General features: G+C 41.4%; 1 protein-coding gene across 1 annotated transcript in view; it reads right to left on the bottom strand.

The window, feature by feature from the left end:
- Positions 1-4,024, bottom strand: part of ITGA2B (integrin subunit alpha 2b) — a 90,543-nt gene extending 86,519 nt beyond the window's left edge. The window contains exon 1 of the mRNA XM_067470087.1: positions 3,880-4,024. The gene's annotated coding sequence lies outside the window, so the exon portion shown is untranslated. The remainder of the gene's footprint in view (positions 1-3,879) is intronic.
- Positions 4,025-7,229: the final 3,205 nt, after the last annotated feature.

Below are 7,229 nucleotides of genomic sequence, written 5' to 3' on the forward strand. Positions count from 1 at the left end.
CAAAAACAAGACTTAATCTGAAGCCATACAGATGCTTCCAAGACAAAACTGCCAAGTGTCTATAAACTGCAAGCTGGTAGAAGCAGTCTGGGAATAAGACTGGCGAGGATCATTGCCGATTGCCAATGAGATAGCTTCAAGTCCCCTTGCCCCCAAGAGCTTTAGGTTAATAAAGCATTAATCTCATCTCTGTCAAAAAGAATTTATTTTTCCAGGAGATTTCACAAATACAATGCACGTCATTGAGGCTTAATCCTTGGCAAACTGTTAGAAGAGAGACTCCTGTGGGCTGATATCTTTTCCACCAATAGCCACAAATGGAAAAAAACACACCATATGAAGCAACTTGAGAAGAAACAATTCGAGGAAGTGCCTCCAATTAATAAAGCCTGTCTAGGTTTGAAAAAAAACTTTCCTCCCCAAGGGCATATATATATATATATATATATATATATATATATATATATATATATATATACACACACACATACATACATACATACATACACATACACACGCATTTAGAAAATCCCCTTGGGGAGGAATGAGTACCTTAAAACTAAAAGAACCAATGAACGAAATCACACCAAATTTGGCCAACAAAATGTCTCACAACACAAGGAGTGACCATCACTCAAAAAATTATGATTTTGTCATTTGGGAGTTGTAGTTGCTGGGATTTATAGTTCACCTACAATCAAAGAACATTCTGAACTCCATCAATTATGGAATTGAACCAAACTTGGCACACAGAACTCCCATGACCAACAGAAAATATTGGAAGGGTTTGGTGGGCATTGATATGAGTTTGGGAGTTGTAGTTCACCTATATCCAGAGAGCACTGTGGACTCAAACAATGATGGATCTGGACCAAACTTGGCACGAATATTCCATATGCCCAAATATGAACACAGATGGAGTTTAAGGGAAATAGACCTTGACATTTGAGAGTTGTAGTTACTGGGATTTATAGTTCACCTACAATCAAAGAGCATTCTGAACTCCACCAATGATGGAATTGAACCAAACATGGCATACAGGACTTCCATGACTAACAAAACACACTGGAAGGGTTTGGTGGGCATTGACCTTGAGTTTTGGAGTTGTAGTTCACCTACATCCAGAGAGCACTGTGGACTCAAACAATGGTGGATCTGGACCAAACTTGATACAAAAATTCCGTATGCCTAAATATGAACACAGATGGAAATCGGAGGAAATACACCTTGACATTTGGGATTTGTACTTACTGGGATTTGTAGTTCACTACAATTAAAGAGCATTCTGAAACCCACAAACGACAGAAATGGGGCAAACTTCCCACACAGAACCCCCATGACCAACAGAAAATACTTAAGGCCATCCAGTCCAACTCTCTTCTTCACGAGGGCAAGAAAATGTATTCAGAGCCCTCCTGACAAAGAGCCATCCTGCCATAAATATAGATAGATATGATTCTCTCTCACACACATATATAGTATCACAGATTTGAAAGAGACCCTTAAAGAAGGACTATGATATGTTGCATATTCCAGAGTAGGCAAGCCAGAAACTCTCCACAACAACACTGACAAAGAAACAGCAAGAAAAACTGTTTACTCACATGCATAAAGAAATTACATATATTAGAAACCAACACTTCCTCATTACTTTATTTTCCAGATCAACAGACTGGGCCACAGCAACGCGTGGCAGGGGACAGCTAGTATATAATAAAGTTATATGCACACTAAACACACACATTTTATGGGAAAACTGCACCAAACTTATGTTTTCATAAGGACAACATATGACGGTATTAACTATAAACAATATGTATCTTTTGTTAACTTATTTTGACAATTTTTCAATTGTAAATAAAATACTCAAAGTGTTGTAAATACATTAACATTATTATGGGAACTATACTGAACTCAAAGGAGCTATTTTTACTGTGTTACTGTGGCCCACATGGGGGTTCTCTGTGACCCAATTCTATTGTTGGTGGGGGTCAGAATGCTCTGTGATTGTAGGTGAACTATAAATCCCAGCAACTGCAATTCCCAAATGTCAAGGTCTTCCCCAAACTCAACCAGTGTTCATATTTGGGCATATTGAATATTTGTGCCAAGTTTGATCCATATCCATCACTGAGTGCACCGTGCTCTCTGGATATAGGTGAACTACAACTCCAAAACCAAAGGACACTGCCCACCAAATCCTTCCAGTATTTTCTGTTGGTCATGGAAGTTCTGTGTGCCAAGTTTGGTTCAATTCCATCATTGGTGGGTTCAGAATACTCTTTGATTGTAAGTGAACTACAAATCCCAGCAACTACAACTCCCAAATGTCAAGATTCTATTTTCCCAAAACTCCACCAATGTTCACATTTGGGTATATTGAGTATTCGTGTAGAGTTTGGTCCAGATCCATCATTGTTTGAGTCCACAGTGATCTCTGGATGTAGGTGAACTACAGCTCCAAAACCTAAGGACACTGCCCACCAAACCCTTCCAGTATTTTCTGTATTTTCTTGCAATATTTTCTTGCAAGCAAAGGAATTAATCAGCAATTGAACATACTGGAGAGGTTTGGAGAGAATTCACCATGATTTATAGTGGTTGAAGATACTGGGATGTATAATTCACCTGCAATCTAAGAGCACTCTGAACTCTTACCAATGATGGACCTGGAACTAACTTGGCAAACAGAGCCCCCATGACCAACAAAAAATACTGGAGGTCTCTGGGGAAAATTCACCTTGATTTGGGGGAGTTGTAGTTCACCTACATCCAGAGAGTATTGTGAACCCAAACACCGATGTATCTAGAATAGAATAATAGAATCATAGAGTTAGAAGAGACCTCATGGGCCATCCAGTCCAACCTCATTCTGCCAAGAAGCAGGGAAATTGCATTCAAAGCACCCCGACAGATGGCCAGCCAGCCTCTGTTTAAAGGTTTCCAAAGAAGGAGCCTCTACCACACTCCGGGGCAGAGAGTTCCACTGCTGAACAGCTCTCAAAGTCAGGAAGTTCTTCTTAATGTTCAGATGGAATCTCCTTTCTTGTAGTTTGAAGCAATTGTTCCGTGTCCTAGTCTCCAGGGCAGCAGAAAACAAGTTCGCTCCCTCCTCCCTATGACTTCCCCTCACATATTTCTACATGGCTATCATGTCTCCTCTCAGCCTTCTCTTCTTCAGGCTAAACATGCCCAGCTCTTTAAGCCGCTCCTCATAGGGCTTGTTCTCCAGACCCTTTATCATTTTAGTCTGGACCAGACTTGGCACACATACTTGATATGCTGAAATTTGATTACTGGAGGGGTTTGGGGGCAACTGACTTCCCTTTCTGGGAGTTGTAGTTCACCCACAACCAGAGAAACTGTGAGCTTCACTGATGATGGACCTGGACCAAACTTGGCACACAGAACCTACTGGGAGGGTTTGAGGGGCTGATTCACCATAGTCGGAGTTGTAGTTTATCCGAAAGCCAGAGAGCACACTGAACCCCACTGATGATGCACCCAGAGCAAACCTGCCTAATGTAACAACCTTTATGATGGAGTTTTTCTGGGTTAATCTAGCATGATGTGAATTATAGTTCACCCACAAACTTATTCATTTTGTACAATTTTTTAAAAATGACTTTTTCAAGTAACCCATGCAATGCCGGGTACCCAAGCTAGTACCCAGCAAACAGAAAAGTTCAGACATTCAGAAATGGGAGATAGGTAAAATTCAAAGCAGGAAGGTTAGTAGTATCCATATTTTTAAAATCTGACTGCTGTTTAGAATCCTTTGTATCCACGTTCTCCACTTTCCAGTCAAATATACACTTTCAGTTCTCCACATTCACACTGAACTGGAAGCAGACCTGCCAGACCTACATAACCACTTACCAACCTGTCTTGCCCTCCAAATATTCCACCTCGATTCCACCCAGGCTGATTGCAATGCAAAAAAATATAGGACTTTCTTAGAAAGCACAGTTCAATGTGTTTTTGCTCCAGCTTGTAAAGTGAAAGTACTCCCTTTAGGGTTATATTAATCCTAAAGGGAGCACTTCCACTTTAAAAACAGAGGAGTGTTATGTGTTCTAGCAGCACTAAGAATCATTACCGTATTTGGTAGGTGTGGATTCAGATGATGTTTCTGAAAAATGTGCTTCCTTTCCAAAGTCTTTCCCATCCTCTGGTCTTTCCCATCAGCCAATTGCGCAACCATCTATCCGCTCCTTTGGTCTCTTCCATCTCAAATGCATTTGGACTGATTCACCAGCTACCAAGGAAAGGCTTGTCATGAACAAAAGATTAAGCAATGTAAACGTTGTTTAAAAGCTGTTCGAGAGTTGATCTTGGCGAGAAAATAGCTTTTATTTTTCCTCCCAACATTTCACAGTTGTGCCTGTACCTTGGGAAGTCTGATTTGGCCACAGTGGTGCATGCTCTTGTTACATCCCGAATAGATTACTGCAACGCGCTCTAGGTGGGATTGCCTTTGAAAACTGTTCGGAAACTTAATTTAGTCCAAAGGGCAGCAGCTAGATTAATCACCGGAGCGTCATACAGGGAACATACCACCCCTCTGTTGTGTCAGTTCCACTGGCTGCCGATCCAGTTCTGAGCACAATTCAAAGTGCTGGTTTTGACCTATAAAACCCTGTACGGCTCCGGACCAGCGTACCTGTCCGAACATATCTCCTTATATGTCACACCTCAGAGCTTAAGATCTTCTGGGGAGGCCCTGCTCTCCACAAGTGAGGCTGGTGGGGACGAGGGACAGGGCCTTCTCAGTGGTGGCCCCTCGCCTGTGGAACTCACTCCCCGGGGAAATTAGGTCATCAACATCCCTCCTCTCCTTCAGAAGGAAGCTGAAAACATGGATATGGGACCAGGCCTTTGGTTAATCAGGCAGACTGACAAGGTAATGATGACCAGAATTTGGAAAGGACTATGGTAATGCTGAATGGATTTATGGATTTTAGAACTCGGTGAACGTTAGCCACTAGATTGGCTTTTAGTTGTTATTATATTAATTGAATGTTTTAACTTGTGGTTATTGTTGTTATGTATTTTATCTGTTGAATTGTTGGCATCGAATTGTGCCGGTTGTAAGCTGCCCTGAGTCCCCCCAGGGGGTTGAGAAGGGCGGGGTAGAAGTGCCCGAAATAAATAAATAAATAAATAAAACTGGAACACATCTGACCAACCACCTCTCCCCCACTTTTTTCACTTTACAAAGCATTATCATCTTTCCTGTTGAGAATTTAATCATCACATGATATGGCCAAAATATGACAACCTCAATTTAGTCATTTTTCCAACTTTAAGGACTGTATTTGCCGAGATACTAGATGTTGGAGCCCTTGGTGCTGCAGTTGGTTAAACCGCCGAGCTGCTGAACTTGGTGACTGAAAAGTTGCAGGTTCGAATCCAGTGAGTGGCGTGAGCTTCCGCTGTCAGCCCCAGCTTCTGCCAACCTAGCAGTTTGAAAACATGCAAATGTGAGTAGATCAATAGGTACTGCTTTGGTGGAAAGGTAACAGTGCTCCATGCGGTCATGCCGGCCACATGACCTTGGAGGTGTCTACAGACAATGCCAGCTCTTCGGCTTAGAAACTGAGATGCGCACCAACCCCCGGACTTAAATGTCAGAGGACAACCTTTACTTACCTACCTTTTCCTACTTTTTTTCTCCTTCTTCTCTTCCTTCAATTTCCTACCTCCCTTTGTCTTCCTTTTATTCTTCCCATCTTCCCTCTTTTCCTACTTCCCTTTTTTTACTTTTTCTTTTCTCCCATCCTCCCTCCCTCCATTTTAGAAGGGGCAAGAGTGAATGGCAGGGTTAGTCTAAGGTTAAGAGCAAGGCCAGGTAAATTACATTTGGGTGTGGGTGGAATTGGCCTGCGGCCCATAGTTTGGCCACCCTTGCTTTAGGGCTTTTAGGCCTATGCTCACAGATGAAAACCAGGACATGTGTCACCAGGTAGCATCAGAGCATCAGAGTGCGATGAAAATGGAAAAAGTTGTTGATGAAGAGATTGCCCAAGTTTACAAGGAAAGGCAAGATTCTGTCTTCTGAGTGCAAATTACGTAAATATTGCTGAGAATGGATGTGAACCATGTTATGGATAAACAAAGTGCAATAGTACATTTATGGTCCTTACACATTAAAGGAGCACGATTACCAGTGAAAGTCTCGTTTATATTTCAGTCCAAAACAATGATTAAACTAGATTTCTTATAGGATATGAAGCAAACTGAACCACCTCTAGAAAGAATGCCTCGTCTCCTAAACTTGCACACAAGGCATTGACTGGAAAGATCCTCTTAAATCATTAATATATTTAATATCGACTTGCCGTCAAGCAAATAAAAAATACTTGTTCATATCCTTAAAATAAACTACCAGATCTCAATTGCTGTTGGAAGGGTTTTTTTGTATTTACTTTTTACCTTTGTTACTTTTATTGAACAAAAAAAAAAGGGTTTCTGTGCAAACAGCAATAAAATAAAAAGGACACATAATCAATTTGGTGTACTGCGACAGCTCTTTTCGTCAACACAAGGCAGTGGTAAGGTCTCAAAATAAGCCAGTCCCTAAACTGTTCCTAAACACTGGAGACTTTGTGCCTTGAGTCAGCAATCTCTTTTTGAAGGATTGGGTCAAATCCTGCAATTTATGAAAACTAAAGTTTCTTCTCAGAGTTTAGAGAAAGCCATATCTGGGATTATGGATCATTTAGGTATAAGTAAATTTTTAAAGGTATAATAATAATTTTATTATAATAAACGCTTCCTACTAACACATTTAAACCGCTGAGCTCATGAACTTGTTGACTGAAAGGTCACAGGTTCGAATCTGGGGAGCGGCATGAGCTTCCACTGTCACCCCCAGCTTCTGCCAACCTAGCAGTTAAAAAAAATGCAAATGTGAGATCAATAGGTAACGCTCCAGCGGGAAGTTAACGGCACTCTATGCAGTCATGCCAGCCACATGACCTTGGAGTGAATGAATTTACCCACCACACATTTCTGTGGCCAACCTTCTCTCCCTTTCTCTCATCTTCCTTCCTTCTCTCCCTTTTCTTCCTTTTCGCCTTTCCTTCTCTTTCCTCCCTCCCTCCCTTTTTTCTTTTCTCTTCTTCCTTCCTTCTCTACCTTTTCCTTCCTTCCTTTGCTCTTTGCTTCCATCTTTCTTTCTCTTTCCTGCTTTCTTTCCCGTCCTTTCTCTCCTTTCTTCTCTCCCT

This window comes from Anolis sagrei, chromosome 6, assembly GCF_037176765.1.
Source record: "Anolis sagrei isolate rAnoSag1 chromosome 6, rAnoSag1.mat, whole genome shotgun sequence".
Classification (NCBI taxonomy): Eukaryota; Metazoa; Chordata; class Lepidosauria; order Squamata; family Dactyloidae; genus Anolis; species Anolis sagrei.